The 17,868-nt window shown below is 44.6% G+C and overlaps 1 long non-coding RNA gene across 1 annotated transcript; it reads right to left on the minus strand.

Annotated features, from left to right (window-relative positions):
- Positions 1–1,809: 1,809 nt before the first annotated feature.
- On the minus strand, positions 1,810–3,437 carry LOC135386885 (uncharacterized). Its single transcript, XR_010420688.1, has 3 exons — positions 3,277–3,437; positions 1,947–2,133; positions 1,810–1,879 (listed from the first exon to the last, which is right to left on the minus strand). It is a non-coding gene; the product is annotated as an uncharacterized LOC135386885 (long non-coding RNA).
- Positions 3,438–17,868: the final 14,431 nt, after the last annotated feature.

Raw genomic sequence — 17,868 nt, forward strand, 5'->3', positions numbered from 1 at the left:
GTCAATAGCACAGAAGGGTGAATAAATGTTACGGGAGGTACAGCAATTCAACATTATCTGGGGTAGAGGCTATACGGAGGATGGCAAATTCAGCAAGTCGATGACTGTGGAGGTGTAACACAGTGGCTCATATGACTAACAGTGAGAAAATCCAGAAGTGCCTGCACAAGGTTACATTCTGCTTTTTTGTCACATGCATGCTGCCACTTTAGAGACCAACTCCAAAATGGAAGGCCATGTGAGCTTTAGGTGACAAGAATGATGTCTCTGGTATTACATTATTTTCTTCTCTACTGGGCAAAATAAACGCTGGAGAGTCAATGCGCCAGAGTATTATTACAAACGTTTGCGACACTTAATCGAAGTCAACGAAATAAGAATAGGCTAAAATTGCCATCAACCGTCAGCCTCTTACTTTCATCAGCGCTGATCCGCTTTCATACCTCGATTTAGTAATTCCTCTTTTTCTGGACAATTTTCAACGAAACTGTTACTGTTCACAAATTGAGGGCTCACTATGTGTAAAACGTGTAATTATCGACATAAGCGAGTCCTAACTACATGTGCACTTCTGAACGTTAACTTGCTTTTCTTTTGCGTTGTTTCTTGCACAATATTGAACATAGCGCCCGCTCATACTGTACGAGCCAAGGAGCTTGCCAAGCTAGAACCTAGCATTCTGTCCTGTGCTCCACCACCATTTGTAGAAATAAAGCTCAGTTTGTCGTGAGCGCAGGATTAAAAGGACATATTGTTTACAGGGGTCATGGCATTTTGTATTTCTACAATTCATATTAATGTAGCAAGCCATAATGTGTGAACACAATACAATATGTGAACAGGATATAATTTCAGTGCTTGTGAACGTTTGTCATAATTCATCTGTGGAAGTTCAGTATAGCAACCAAATTATTTTTTCATTTACAGAACACCTGAGTTAGAAATGCACAGAACGTTTCTGGCTAACAACCCGTCTTCAAAGTTTGAGATTCTGCTCCTGTGTATAGTACACTCTTAAAAATGAACTTCACCGCATAGCATGCTCCTAGCCAACCATCATCTCGAATGATATCGTTATCTGCCCTGATTTGTTGAAAACGGGAGGCGTACGCCTTTTTGTGACCCTTATGCTGTTCATAATCCTCACAAAAAAGGCGTTAGCCTCCCGTTTTCAACAAAATCAGGGCAGGTAACAATATCATTTGAGATGATGGTTGGCCAGGAGCGTGCTATGCGGTGAAGTTCATTTTTAAGAGTGTATGTATGTGTTCATATTTTAACGTTGTTGCATTTTAGTGTATTCTATTGAAAGAGTGGTCATTTCTTTTCTGTGTGACCCTCTGTGGTATACTGTACTCTAAACTCAATACCCCTTCAACTAAAGCAAAATTACTTGAGCTTACCGTGCATGCATGCCGTCATGTGAAAATTTCGATGACTTTGGTGCAAAATGAATGATTACAGCATGGAATGCCTCAAGTCCGAAGGTCTGTTTATGCGGTGACAGCATTGGGACATCCTTCTTCAAGAGAGGTGATGCCACAATTTTTTCCAGCCTTTTGAAGGTTTCCGTCCCTGTTGTTAAATAATTTGGTAAAATTCATTAACCTAAGTGATTAGAAGCTTCACTACATACCTTCATGCAGCCAGAGCCTCTCCCCAATGTCACCGTGGGCACATCTTTCATAGAGGCTGTCAGGATGCTCGTGGATATCGATGACATGGCGCAGGATCGTTTTCCATTTTGCCAAAGTCAACTCTCCGTTGTCATCACTGGTCCTTGCACACCAATATAGATGGTTCACTATCGTTGGGGACCACATCTGCAATACCTGATGCTGCTTTGTGCGTGACACAGCACTGATTTTCTTACGTATGCCTGGGCGTAAATAAAAAGTATATCCTTTAAATGTATAAAAAATAGAAATGTGGCATTTTACTAGTACCTTTGGCTACGTGCCAGACATCAAAACGGTGCTGCACTTCTGGGTGTGAAGCCTTCATAAAGGCTTTAATTTCAGTGTGCCTGTCAGTGATGAGTGTTTTCACGGTCATGCCCTGGTCCTGTAGGTAGTTGAGAGCTCTTTGTAGCCCTTCCTTTTCCATTTTATTGCTGGAGGTAACCTCAGTAGACTGTATGTAATGAAAATAAGAGCGAATAGTACATGAATAGAAATTCTGCCACTGTGTCACCAAAGGAATTAGAACTGTGGTTGACACTGGTCCGTAGTCCTAGAGCTAATATGATAATGTCATTTGCAAATAGAAGCCTCTTGACATTTGACTGAAAACAACTCCAATGCACATATTTTTGTTTTGCTTATACACATTGCAGACTAGAAGAACCAGATGCTTCTTTTTTCAGCAAATCCCCTTACATTCAAACGCAACATCCATTACGTTCCAAATTCTAGCACTGCAACATACCCAGGTGAGACATGCACACTAAAGCAAAGAAGCTAAAGGATGTTCATGGCAAAGCTGAGGCAGGACACCAGTTTGTTTGTTTACCAAGAGACCTGTGGATGTTCAGATAATATTACAGCCTTATCTGCGTAACATGACATTGCATGGCATCAAAGTTTGAAATCAAGATAATTGCCTCAGTAAGTGTAGACGCAGCTGAAAATCTGGAAACACTATCATGTAAAATTAAAAGAGTAGGGGCTTAATTCCCACAGAATATTTAGATGTCTTGCTTGTGATAGTAAATGGCAGAAAAATTACACTAAGGGCACAGGCTACAAATTGCAAAGTTTTAGTGCAAAAGGCACGTATTGTAAAATTAGTGCTAATATTCGATTCGGTATTCAGCATTTTTTTTTTCCCATTCGACTTCAAATATTCGAATCCCCACACCCCTCGTAGTTACATTTTCTTTGAGCACAATGTTAGAATGAATTTAAATCAAATGGGCTCACTTTCAAAAATACTTGTTTAAAAATATTGTGATTGGCAGGGCCTTTGGCTTTCCTTCAATATTTCTACATATACCTCAAAGCCTGCTCTCGAAGCTACCCACTTGATCTGCTGAAGTGATGTGAAGTGTGTTTGAGGAAGTGACTAAATTGTTAGTGCACTTTCTGTGGAGTGTCATTAAAGAATCCTGTGTGAAGTACGCAAACGACACTAAGCGCAAGTGTTACTGTTTCTAAGTGGCACTAAATCAGTCCGTGTGACAGGGGTATTAAACTATAGTATAAAATGGACTTCAACCTAGTCGGTTTGGAGGCATATAACTTAAAGGTGTGCTACATGTGACGTTGAGAACATTACCTTCACCAGCTCCAGATAAATAATACGGTTAGCTGCAGTGTCCATAAGTGAGTACGTGCCGAAATCTGCAGAATGTCCCGGGGAATCTGCACGGCCATCGCCAGCGAGGCACAGAGCTTGGTTTTTCAGCTCTGTCAACAGCAGCTGCTGCTCATTGTTCCATACCTAACGAGAATAATAATGCCACCTGGTGCACCTCAGGGTACACTGTGTTATACATAATTCACCTCAGTAACTGCAGGGAAAATATAGCGCCGCTGAACTTTGAAATACTGCGCTGCCTTCAAGGTCTGCACGCCCAGGAAGCTCAACATCCTAAGTGCCTGTGTCGGGCTGCTTCCGGAGAACAGTATTGCACTGCACAGTAGGACATTTCCCAGCGGTTTTCCTTGGCACATTGGCTGGCTTGACCACTTAGTGATATGTGATCGGGGGCAGACAACCGTGGCCTTCACCATTGTCCCGATGCAGAACAGGTCCACACTACAGTCTGGAGTCAGGCACTGTGGGCACCTCTGGAGGAGCTGCTTCAGGCATGACTTGAAGACAATGTATTTTGCTTCATATGCAGTTCCGACCTCTGGCTCTTCAATGATGGAGCTAGAAATTTATGAGATATAAAGATGAGCTGCCAAAGACAAATGTAAAAATCAACATGTAACGACAGCCAGGTATGCAACAATGAACTCACCAGTCACCTTCACTGCACTGCTCTGGGCGATATGATGTGTCATTTGGGTCAGTACTATTCACAGGGAAAATGAGTATACATGAGCATATGCTGCAGTTACAAATGTAGTCAAGCTACATGTGTTGTTCAGGACTGACGTCTACTTTTGGCCAGGGAGACAAGTGGGAAATTTGCACTCCATGTATTCTTGCATCCCGAAAGGTGTGTGTTTGGTGCCCTCTGGGATGGGAAGGGGGGGAGGAGGGGGGGTCAACATCAGAGGTGCCCCCCCCCTCTGCTGTTGCTATTATATCTATGATTTATGTCTGCATTCTTGTAGTGTAACAAAAAGAAACACCCTCTTTATCATGAGTCATATTTTACAAAACAGTAATCTAGTTACTTGTTTTTGGCATGCAATACATGGCAACAAGCATATTCAGGCACCTGTGCACTCTTCGAGGTGAAGTCTCCTAACCTCTTAACGAGGAAGTGTAAAGAAGCAGCATATTTCATCTACCATCAGCCGGCAAACAACAACTCTGAAAAGCCTCTAAAGTGGCACAGAATGCTTAGACATGCTTGGGAAAGTGGTGTATCCCTTGTTCTAAACAATCAGATTTACAGAAGTTTCACATTTATTGTGAATTTCTTTGCAGTGGTACAGCATTAATTATAATAGCTATATACTGACCACGTTGTTATCCTGCCTCTATCCTACATGAGTACTTTCCCCATTGCAGACATGAAAAACTATTTTTCGTTCCACACAGTTGTTCATCTACATAATGCTTACTCAGTGCATCTTTCACACACAGCGCCCAGACAGTAACTGCACAAACTTTTGAAAGATTTTAGACAATGAGGCTTCTCTGAGAAACGCAGGATCCAGGTCTGCTATGTGAAAATGAAATATAGCTCACCACTCGTCATCCACTGAATCTTCATCAGAGGATGAGGGCTCCTCGTCCCAAAGGGACTCTCTTTCTTGCACGAGTCCTAAATGCTCCTCATCACTGAGGAAAAAAACTTAGTATAAACAAGAAAGCAATGTTGATATCTACTCTGTTACAATGATTCTGCACTGAGGTGAACTTTGCATAATGTACAAATTAAAAAAAGGACATCATGACACTGCTTCGATATTTTTGCCTACTGAGCTTTTGCCTACCGAGCTTGTGTACATGATGTTTGTGCTAAAATTGTACAGCTGACCCTCTAAAAGTGCAATGCAAGTGGTATTGCAAATTACAGTAACACACCAAGCATAAAACATACATGATCTACAATGTGTGTATATTTCTGATGTGTTAATCCAATAACAGAATCCACGGTGAACTTGTGATTGAAATATAGATATCCTTTTCCTTAGTTATCAGGACACAGGCAACTAATTAATAAAGGTAAACAATGCTAAGATACCTTTGGGGAACTTCCTCAATGAAACATTCGCTGACAGGAAAGACATCCTCCCCAACGGGTGTTGATGACCTCGGGACTTGTTGATCGTCAGGGACATCATCAGGTGCTGCATTTTAGAAGGAATTGTAGCTCGAACAGTTATCGAGTTAGCAGCAAGAAAAATGTGCAAAATAAGGCAAACTAACTGAACTAATATTGTGTACCTGCTATGTCAGAAAGTGAAGTTTGTACTGATTCATCGATCAGAGCCACTGTTCTGCCACCAAGTGTGCCAGAACCGGGGGGGGGGGGGTAGCAGCTGACCGCAATGATGGCAGTACCCTTCGTTTTGAGGCTTTGATGGCAGAAGTTGTGATGTTGATGGCTGATTCAGTGGTCCCCAAGTGTCTGTGTTGGAGTGCCCAACAAATGAGGCCAAATATTCATCTCTACTCAAATTATAATTTCACATTGTCGTACCTGCTTGTGGCTGCTGGGCTGTAAGTTCCTCATGAAGCAGATGTGACCCAGAGCCAGTTTCATTTCCACCATCATCTTGCACCTGTGGTCATTCACAAATCAGATTATCCATACTTTATCACACATGAATGCATTAGCGCGTCAGTTCTGTGAACAACGTAGATTTCGCCTCGACTTACCTGCACTCGCTGTCTTTTTCCTCCTTGATCATCCGCAACCGGGTCAAAAATTGTGGGTACGGCATTCCGCTTGAGATGCTTTCGTGCAGGAATTCCAAATTCCTCCTGCAGCAGCGGATTAACTTCATAGCTATCAGGGACGAAATGCTTCGAGCAGATCGTTGCTTTCGGCGAGGGAACCCAGTCCGTACGGGAACCTATCGCTAAAAGCCAAGAGCTTCGCACCACTTCGTCTTTTGGAAACTTGTGGTAGGAAACACTTGGGTTTTCGGATGATGTGTTCGAACAGCCAGGAGCGTAGCACCGTCGCATTCTCAAATACTTCGCCGTGGCACGAAGATAGAGCGTGGACGTCTCTTCGGCTCAAGCAAGCAATTGCTCTTGCCCGGCCACGGAAATACATTATATCCATATGTGGGAAAATGAGGAGGAAAGGAAAAACGACAGCTTATTATGCCGCGCTAATCAAAGGTCCACAAGCGGCGAGCGGTTCTCCAAAGAGGATTCTTGTTTCCGGCCTTGGGGTTCATAATTGCCGCTTAGTCAATAACACCTGTTTCGTTTTTGTCCAAGCACCCACGGAATACAACATACTACGGTGTGTGGCAGTGAACGAAGATTTCTCTCCGTATACCGAACATTATTTTCACTAGAAAGCGAGCCCACTGTTTCCGACGGTAAAAACCAAAGAAACACCTCGCTCAATGCTCAGTAACCACACATCGTTCCGCCGAAGCCAACAATAGATTAACCCAAAAGAGCCAAGCCGGCCAAGCCAAGACGCTCAAGACCTAGAGCAATGACGTCGGTGCGCCCGTGCGCAGGGTTTGCCGACGGTCGGGCGGGCGGGCCGGGAAACTAAAAAAATATTTTTCTAAAAAAATACGAACTGTTGGAGGCCGATATTTTGCACACATATTCAGTGTTCGCTCATGAACACACAGCGCGAGTATCGCTCAGTTCTGCGGCACTTCAAAATCGGCATATCTGACCTTTAACTCATCGATGTGTTAATGAAAAGTGAGCCACTGAATGAGCTTCATTCCGCAAGAGAGGCTTGTGTGGTTGTTGAACTCTTTAGTTTGATTTCTCTGCAGAAACCATTACCATGTTTTTTTTTCTACTCAGCAACTGATTTGCCATTTCACTCATTTGTGAAATAAAATCTGCACAAATTTACAAACACTCGCTAGTACAATCTCAATCCTGACTATTACCGAAAAACAGTAGTCACTTTGCTAAGGTTCTCGCTGAGAATTGGGTGATAGGAAGCAGAGCTCCTCTGGTGGCGAAAAACATATAACCTCACACAGGCTAAAAAGTCACATTTATTAAAATTATTTACAGTCACATTATTACTACTTTCATTAGTCACATTATTTATTAAAAAGTCACATTTACAACATGAAAGTCATGCAGACTAATGAAAGTAGCATTTATTTACACACAAAGTACGCTTGCAAAAGGGAAGTCACGTGTAGACGCGCTTAATTTCCTGCAATACAATGTCAAACTTATTTACAGTTATAGATTTGAAGAATTATTTACGTGATGAGGCAGTTGAAATTACTTACAGTTGGAGGCTACAATGTAGAAATTACTCATAAATACAAATTGCGTTCTTGAATTTTTTTAAGTCCCAGGTTACAATGCCGCACATATTTAAAATCCCACACTACGATGACAAAGCTGTTCGCAATTATGGAGGACTATCATGGCTGGAAACTTAAGAACCACATGTATGAATTAAAAAATCGTCACAAAGTTGCATTTCAGTCATCTTGACCACAGAAAGAAGTGCTCAGAACCCACAAAATGCCTGAGCTCTGAATAATACATCAATATTGATCTCTCCAGTGGAAAGCTTCTGTTCGAGCTGGAGGATCGCATCCTTCCTTTTCCACTTTTTGCACCGTTGCCTTTGTGCAGCTCCATTTGCTGCTTGTAGGTGTCCAATACGTGGGGATGACTCAATCGAGCGAAGAGCTTCAAGGCAAGTGTAGATGTTCGGATGCAGCCTGCCGATCACCCTCTTCAGCTTTCTGTAACAAATTTGACAGATCAACTTGCACAAATTTTATTACAGGAAATGTTAGTGTTACGACTCAATATTTCATCTCAATGGTCATCACTGGCCATGTGCCAGCAGCGAAAAGCCCTCACCCTTGAGAGGTGGGGGTGGGGATTCAAAAAAAAAAAATCATGCATATAATAAACATATACAGGGTTCGCCAAGATAAACTTCGGAGTTTGTAATGAAGATAAAACAAATAAGAACAGTGTCGGAAAGCCAAAGTAGATGTTGGAGGACGTGTTATGCCCCAAAATTTCATGTCAATAATTCCGCTTGGTGTGTTTCTCTACGAAAAAATCGTGAAAATTAAAAACCCGCCGCTGGCTAATCGGCTATACCTGTGCTTTAGCTCCTTCCTGTCAGATGGTGAAACGGTCACGTGCGGCATTGCAGATGACATCAAACCAAGTGAACAAGTAAGTGGAACTGAATGCAGACTCGTACTCTGCAACGCTGCGTTCGACAGTGTCGCCATGACGGGAAGGAGCTGAAACACAGGTATAGCCGATTAGGCAGCGGCTTTTTTTTTTTTTTTTCACGATTTATCCGTAGAGAAACACAGCAAGCGGAATTATTTACATAAAATTTTGGGGCATAATACATCCTCTAACATCTACTTTGGCTTTCCGACACTGTTCTTATTAGTTTTATCTTCATTACAAACCCCAAAGTTTATCTTGGCGAGCCCTGTACATGTTATACATGTGTATACATATAAACATGTTTAATAAACATATCAGCCATTCGAATCTGCACAGAGCTTATGCTGATATTCGGGTTACAATTCTGCACACGCCCCATATTTTTTTTATGTATGAGATTCAAAACGGTTATGTTAATATGGATAATTACATCTGACATTTTATCTAGAGGACGATTCCTTCTAACATAAGCGCTAAAGGATGACACAAAATAGACAGGGCAAGACATACCTCTGTTTTTCTCGTTTTTTGCTATAGCTTATGTGAACATTTACTAATGTGCCCGAATTACGACCACCTTACAATAGAAGCTACAGACAAAGCTACGAAAGCTTCGGAGGAGCATTTCTTTATGCAAGAAGTTTGTACATATGTCACATCCCTTCTGTTTCTATTGTAACTGCGTGGCGAACTGTGGGCAACGACGATGGACACATGGCCTCACAGCTGATGGCCCGACATCACCTGACAGCATCAACATCACCTCATGGTAACACCACCTGATTACATGCTAGGATATCACTTCAACAGGACGACTTCTCGTCCAGGCACCCTCGACTTGCTCGTTACCGATCACGACAATGACTCAAGCACAACCATACCCAATTTGACCGAAGGTCATTCCTTCATGGCTTCGACTCCATCACCTGTTCATCGCACCATGTGGCACATGTGCACAGCCAGCCGTAGCACGAGAGCAACACGCTCACCTTCCGGTCTCTGCTTTTGCAGCAGCAGACGCTGCAGCATGATTCAGCCAGCGCCAGCAGTGCTCCCACGGCTAACGCAGCCTCAAGTTCCTGGGACTCTCTGAGCTACTGCTCCCGTGCTACTGCTGGCGACACCCCAGGCCACAATTTCAACAGCACCTCTGGCTTATCCTTTCATGTTCCGAACACAGACTTCAGCAGCACTGTTACACAACTCATTTCTACACTGTGACGAGCAGCTAACGAGTGAAGTGGTTTGCGTGCTGTGTACAATGCACGTCTTCACAGTCGTCCTTGCTCTCCTTCTCCAGTGAATGCATGGTTCCCTCAGTTTCATCTGCACTCCACGTCTGAGGTGGGGGGGGGGGGGGGAGTGATGTGGTGTACAGATAGCAACAATGAAGATGGACACACGCCTGTCAGTTCCATTGGCGTCGATTTCAGAGTGTGGTCACGTCCATCTGCCCCTCCGTGACCATCATTGCTGACTGGGACATCTTCACCGCACCTGTATCTGTACTTATAGCCCTTTTGAGTTCCTGTTTTCATCCGTCACTATGTGTAATTTTACTATCGTGAACATTATAAGAAGGAACAAAGAGTGAATGATAGGTAACTACTTGATCCAACCTGAGAAAAGGGATAACTAAATGTGGGTGCTACCAAGGCATGAGACAGACAGCCTCTGTCATTCGTGATCCACAAGACAACTGGGTGCTGCCACAAGTTGGCTCTGATGACATCTGCCACCCACTCAGTGTTCCCTGTCATAAGTATTCACAATAGTACATACAAGGCGAAATGGAGCTATGAAAGCAATGTAGATTACACTTTTTGCATATAGACTGCTGAAACAGAACACCATGTAAACACTCACAGCTTGTCATTCCAAATTTCATATTTCTTTACGCGCAAGAACCACTGTTTTGAGAGGCACAAATTGCCAGCTGCGCTCATTTTGTTGTCAAGGAGCGCAGCAAGAGGGACCCTTTGTTTCCACTTTCAGTGTGATCGCCGTAGATGAGAGAAGACAGACAAACAATTCGTGGTGACCTTAGGATGCTGTTATGAGCAGGTAGTGTGATGCTGAGAGGGAAGTTGAATGGGTGGAGCGACGGTCCCTCTTACACTACTTCCTGACTGAAATGAGAGCACCTGGCACTTTGTGGACCTCAAAACGGCGCTGCTTGCATTCTTGTTTTTTTTTTTTTTTTTTTTTTGCTGGTACAGGGAACGTTTTTACGCTGCATTGCACTACTTGCTAAGTGGACTGTCTATTTCTCACAGTTACGTCGCTTGAATTATTAATCTCCCAAACTTTGCAAAAATGATGTGGGAACTGGAGGAGCGCATAGCGGGGCCTACTAGCACGCCCGTACAGTCTGCCCGTTCTGTATGCTGCTGGACAAACAAACCTCTTATTGCCGCCACTGACACCAACAGCAGATATTGAAGCACCTCTGTGCACGTGCCCCAGTTGGTGTGTGACGTGGAGGGTCTATATAACATCACGTTTTTTCACAGCCACTTCTCCTATGCTTTTTGTTAATTTGGGAGTTAAATTAGGGGCATGTGACCGCTCTGAGATTTGTAAAATAAAAGAGGGTTACCAGCAATGCTGCTATTTAAGTCTTTCCAGGAAAGCCATAATTAAAAAGTTAGTAAATTGATTTTAATTAATTCAAATTACAATCGCGGACTACAAGTTGTCCTCCAGGCCGTATAACACCTGCGAAAACCGCATCTAGTTATCTTTAATGGTCCTATTATAAAAATTATGTAAAAGATTAAAAAACACCCGATACATGCTTCTCTCAATTCTCTCTTAACTAGCGCCTGTTGACTTGCTTTTCTTGCTATATAATACCTCTCTATGCTAATACGCTCCATATAGCTAGCCCGCTTTCTCACTTTACATATGCGTTGTCAGAACTAAACTCTTACCTGTGCCATGCTTCTGTTGCGTTGTTTGTCCTGAGTCCCCTGTTACCGTGCTGATTCCATATTGCACAGGGGTATGGCCCTCTGATCCATGTAGCTTCGAAATAGCTTTTGAACTCCTCCACGTGGGGCAGTTGGGATGCAGTCCTCTTCAGCGTATCCCATGCATTGCGTACGAATGCGACAGGCAAGAATGCGAGGCTGACCATTTGCCGAACAAAGGTTCGGAATTGTTCATTCTGCTCGTACACAGTAACTAAGCCATGTGCCTGAACATTTCGCCACACTGCTTGGCCAAAATGAAAATGGCATCCCCGATGTCGAGCAGGTGTGAACACTGACTGTAGTGCTGCGAAGAGGGCCTGCTCAAAGTCACTGCGCGTATACTCCAGGTTCTATCCTGCATCTTCTGCAGCAGCGTTTGAAAGGCAAACACATAATCCTCCCTGCTTCGGCTGCTCATGAAGAGAAATGCCACGATCAGGTGTTTGCCATCTTTGTCAATACTTAGGGTGAGAAGCTAATGGAAGAGCTCAGGGCACGTAAAGAAAGTGCCATCGGCAAACACTTCTCTTGCCTCGGACAGCAGCCGAAGCTGCTCATCAGTTGAAAAACATAAAGTGTATTTGCCATTGTTTGCTTCACTAAAAAGGAAGAATCTTCTTCCATTGACTGTGCGGCTGTAATGGCCACTGAGTTCGATGTCTGCAGCTGTCCGTGGCAAGGGAGGCTGCTTTCTCCTCCTCTCTCTGTATATCGTACCTTGCAGTGTATGATATGATGGTAGCGAGGCGAGTACTTCATCGCCTACCTGGAATGAGCAAGCACTCCCATATTAGCTTCTCTACTGTTGAAAAGCCTATTTCCTTTCCGTATTTTGCATTTGGAAATATGGTGTTGTGGCCCATTTTTTTGTCTCTCTTTTCTGGAATATTCCTGATGTAAATAGATTGCTGATCTTTGTATTTTTCTGAGGCTTTTCTTTCTAGGTTGTTGAATCTGTATCGTGTTTGTTCCTTCAGTAAACTGTGCTAATACTCTATTATACAGTGTGCCTCAGCAAACATGCACTAAGGGTTTAGAAAAAAGTGAAGATGTTTAATGTGATTGCCAGTAATTTTTGTATTGCTCTTAGTTGGACAGGCTAACCCATTTACAGACTTTCTACTAATTGACATTAGAACCTAGTGTAAACGCGGAAGTTGCAGAGCGCATTGAGAAACAGTCATCGCAACTATTTCCAGTAACGTACGCCACACGAATGCTTTTCTCTCTCTCTTTTTTTTTCTGCTAAAAAACACTCAACACAAAAAATTACCACTTTACCACGCTGAGCTCGCGCTCCAATGTTGTGTGAAACAACCATACCACCTGATCTTTTGCTGGTAACGTTTGTGAAGGATGCTTGTCACCACACCCAACAAGTTTGCATGTTGTGGCAATAAGAACACACATAACGTATAGTAATAACAGCAGTTGGGTTCTGCTTAATGTTACTGCTTCTGCATTCTACTTACCTGAAGCGTATCGAGGCCCACAGTTTCTTGGTTATAAATTTCAAGAGCTGCCGTGTGTGGCTGCTCTCGAGTCCTCTGTTTTAGACTTTCCCGCAGCCTGTCCTCTCTTGCGCGAGCAGGTTCGGGGGAGGGGGTGAGTGTGATATCCTTGAACACAAGCACCAGTCATGTTGTGAGACGTAGTAGTCAATTTCAATATCGAGAAACCATGCTCATTCCTGACAATGTCCGTCAAATCATCACGTCGTTTCATCGCTGCGCCTGACAGAATAAAAGTGCAAAAATGTCTCTATGGGGAGCTGACTGCTCACAAGATACACTGTAGCACAATTTACACCGCAAAGAAGAAATAAAATTCACGCTTCTTAGTGTCAAAGCCTATGACCACCCCTTCGGAACAAAAGATCTGTCCTTCCGTGACCAAATTGTATGATCTTTGTGCTCTCTCCATCCTTTCTTTTTCTTTTTTCATTTTCCCGCGGCTGACACGGCACACTGTGATCCCTAGCTATAACAAATCAGGTGGCGCAGTGAGAGGACGTTAGGTTGCATATTGTGCAGAAGTTTCTAGCCTAAATAGAGAGCTGTGTGATGTAGCTTACCAGTGACTTCCTGGAGGTGCCTCTCAAACGTCCGAGCTACAGCAGGGCAGTTGTTCGTGCTCCAATATTCCTTGCATCGCCATGTGGTATACATCAGGTTGTGCCGTTGAAAAACATACTTGTAACCGTCAACATGCAACGCGTCCTTTCCCTTTTGTGTGGCAATAAACTGGACGTATATCTTCGCTTGCAACAGTCAAGTGTCTGAGTCCAACACGTGCGCCTGTGGCGGCCCGTGTGTGATGACGAAGACGTGCCTCTGCTGCCACGCGCTACGGCTCTGGCACGGCAGTTCTACCGGCACCGTCCTAGCGTGAGGCCACGACCATCTGCCCGCTGGGACATTCCATCATCGCCGGTCAGGACTCATGTAGAGGGACACCACCTCCTCTACATTTGGTGACCCGAACAACGAACACCATGTTCGGCATAATTCGGCCAAGCACCATCCCAAATTACTGCAAGCCCACCTCCGAAGGTACGGTGCAACGTTCTACCGAGGAACCGCTAGGCGACGACGTCAATTCACCGCGGCTCCACTCATCGCAACGCCCGGCCGCGAAACGCCGTAGTTGTACCCATCTACCCAGCTCACGTCGCAATGGTCTCACACTCCACGTCACGTCGCCACACGCTTCGTGATGGCACTCCTCGGGCTTCCACCAGCGGCACCTTCCCGAGCATCACGCTCCTGTACCGGTCGCGGTACGCCGCTGTCGACCGCCCCACCCGCATCTGCTACGCTTGCGGTCCAAGAACCCTGCCCGCCTCGCCGTCCCACCAGGCTTCCATACAAAACACTGGCAGCTCGTCTAGATACGGTCAAGAGGCTCCGGGACCAACATTCCACCGGGGACACGCACGGAGGCCACAGTGAGTTTTACTCCCGGTCTCCCCGTGCTTCACGATGGTCCTCCCCGCAGTCTCCTTGGCGACAATACTACGAGCCCAGCGCTCACGAACCGGTCGCGGTTCTGTCGCCCCTCTCTGAATTACTTCGGCATACCTGCCCTCACACCGCCCCTGGAACCCGCCCGGTCAGCGCTTGCCCGCACCAACCATTCTGCTGCTACTGCGATTTCTGAACAAGTCGTCCCTGTACTACGTGTCGCCTGTCTTCCTCCACTTCACGTATCAACGCGGACCCCAACCGCTAGCTCTACACCGCTCCGCGTCTGAGGGGGGGAGTGATGTGGCGGCCCGTGTGTGATGACGAAGACGTGCCTCTGCTGCCACGCGCTACGGCTCTGGCACGGCAGTTCTACCGGCACCGTCCTAGCGTGAGGCCACGACCATCTGCCCGCTGGGACATTCCATCATCGCCGGTCAGGACTCATGTAGAGGGACACCACCTCCTCTACACGCCGTTGGTGCGGGTGTAAAACAATCGGCTTCTCCCAACTGCCTCCCAGTGTACCCGTCCCATTTCCTTCCTTCAGGTCAGCGTTCCCGAAAACGCACGACAGGAGAATGGGTCTAGGACTGTTCCGGGACACTTGATCGAACACCGTTTGGTCGAAAGCCGTTTGATCGAAACGGCAGCTGTCGTTTGATTGATTTTATTTATTGCTTCAGCTGGAGCGTTGAAGATGAAAAAAGAAAAGAACAAAGGAAAGCTTCAGTTTTAAATGACGTTATCCTTAGGAACATTTAACATGCCATACATTACTTTAACCATTAATCCCCCACCCCTTTGTCAAATAATTCATATCAAATAATAAACATTTTTGACGAATAAGTAAATAAAATAAACAGTGACATTCTTGGATGACTTATTCACGTCGAACGTGGACAAATTTTAACAATGTATCATTAATCAACTAACCATTGTATAGGAGAAAGAACAGCTTTAGTTTATTTGCTTTGCGCATATGTGCGAGTGAATCTAAATTTAGTTCTTGCACATACATGTAACTGAACGAGTCCTCCGAAACCTGGACAAGATGAGTAGGGCAGCTGATCTTTGTACTTTCTCTATTTTTTCGGATAGCGTACATGTGTAGTGATCTCAGACTGCAGATATGTACCCTAATTTTCCTCCTTAGCATCCACAGACTTCCCACACTTTCGCGCTCGTATGGCTATCCCATTTCAGATCCAGATCAACTTTAGATCCCTTCATATCCACTTCAGATCCTCTTTAAATATACCGTCAGCCAGGGATTTCCCTAGACACCCCCCAGGAGGATGGTACACCCTCCCTGCATTTTTGCAAACCCCCCCCCCCCCTGAAATTTCTCAGGTGACCCCACCCAGCTCGGCCACCAACACGTTCTGGTAGTGAGTTCGGCGCAGCGAATTACATCCTGTACTGTCAAACTTGGGCTGTAGGACCGCAGTCATGCAAATGATCGTACCATGCATTTGTCCGAAACCATTTGAAAGTGACTGTTCAATGCATATATTGCGCGCATATACGAACAAAAATGCGTACGGGCACGCAAACTCAATGTGGATCATCAAGAACCATTTGCGCTTAACTCAATCAAGCGAGGTATTCTGCTTTTTTCGTCTAAGGTTTTCACCGTTGGTTGGTAGGTATTCGTTGAGCTTCGTGAGACAAGGTGCATACTTTTTTCTTTGTCGGTCGTGCGATTATGCATCTTAATGTTGAAATGCCTTTCATAATGAATCTGTTTTCTAACGTACTGTGCTTTAACGCAATAGCATGTACAAATAAAATGGGAAACCTGCACAGATATGCCACCACTGTGCCATGATTCTTTCCGTGTCTAAGAAAAATTCCGTAAGTGGAACCTTCACCAAGCTTCCCCCCCCCCCCACACACACACCAAGCAGTGAATTTCTGGGGAAATCACTGCCGTCAGCAATGAGAAGGGTGCCCAGAAGAAGCACAGACTATCGTCTGCTTCCAACCTGAGGCTACTTTCTTCAATATGTGTCGTACTGGTTCGCCGGATTTCTCCCCACTGTTCTATTCAACTGTGCTGTTCGTAAATGCGTCTGCAAATAACCAATGGTCTCCCCTCGTCGGTGGCAAAAAATAAAAATAAAAAAAAGCAGAGGATTGCCTGCACGTTGTGCTCGAGTCAAAAGTTGCAGAAAAAGAGGTGCGGACAACACACTGCATGGAGCTTTGAACTCTCTTCGAACAAACGCCTTTCGAACAAACGGCGTCGATCAAACGCCTTCGATCAAACGGCTTTCAACCCGGACCGTCTAGGACATTTCAGTGAATGGACAATTCGGTGTGCCTTCTTTTCCCCGGGAAAAGCGAAAAGAAAAGTTACAACAACGACGTTTAGGCAAAATGAATGCGGCGTGTTGTGTGACAGTTCAAGTGTATGCTCAGTGTAACACTCAGAAGCTTTTTGTGTCACTATTTCGCCTCACTTTTAATGTACTGAGAGACCACGTATGCACTTATGAGAGAGCGTCTCTTTCTGGAGATTTTTCGCTGGTAAACCTGATAAACACTACTGACACGGACACATGATAATTTGAAGAGCCGTCGTTTAGCTACGACGCGGATGGACGACTCAACTTGCAGCTGTTTGTGTTGAAAGCATTTATTACAAGGTCAAGGAAGTACAAAGGTGCGGAACAAAAATGTTAGAAAATACACCAACAGCCGGGAGATTACGTACTGTAAAAAAACTGTGTTTACTCCGCCTTGACGCAATAACTTAAGAAATAAAAAGTAGACGTTTCACCACCCGTACAGGTGGCACCCTCAGTGAGCCGACTACTTATTTATCCAGCTATACTTTTCTATCACTGTGTACTGATGATGTACTGACAAGTATGATTATTTATCGTTCTTGAATGTTATTGCGTCAAGCTGGGGTAAACGCATCTTTTTTTTTATAAAAACGTCAGTGTACTTTCCGCTTTGTATTCGCCATTTGTGTTGTAGTGGTTTTCCAAGAACAGAGGAAATAATGGGGGATCAAAAACCTTCCAGTCCTGGTATCTGTACAGGGAATACTATTAGAAAGAAGAACAGCACCTCTCATACACAAGACAGGATTCCGTGTCACCGCTTCCACTGGTGGATAAGATGGCACGTTGGATGAAACAACTCGGCGGATGAGATGGCGCGGCATGGACCTTTCAGCTCTGTGGATGTCTTAACCCCATGGATGACTCAGTTCGGTGGATGAGATGGAAGGGTAGACGATGATACTATCGCGACCTACTTTAGCTCCCCAACTGACCCAGTATGATATATGCACTATATATGCACGCATATCTCCCCACTTTCCTGGGTTCGATAAGTAGAGATTTGAAATGGTTTTTCAATTGACAATATATTCCGGTCACAGCACTAGAAGCGTAACAACCGCGCTTATCTAC

The sequence above is a fragment of the Ornithodoros turicata genome, chromosome 3 (assembly GCF_037126465.1).
Source record: "Ornithodoros turicata isolate Travis chromosome 3, ASM3712646v1, whole genome shotgun sequence".
NCBI classification, from domain to species: Eukaryota; Metazoa; Arthropoda; class Arachnida; order Ixodida; family Argasidae; genus Ornithodoros; species Ornithodoros turicata.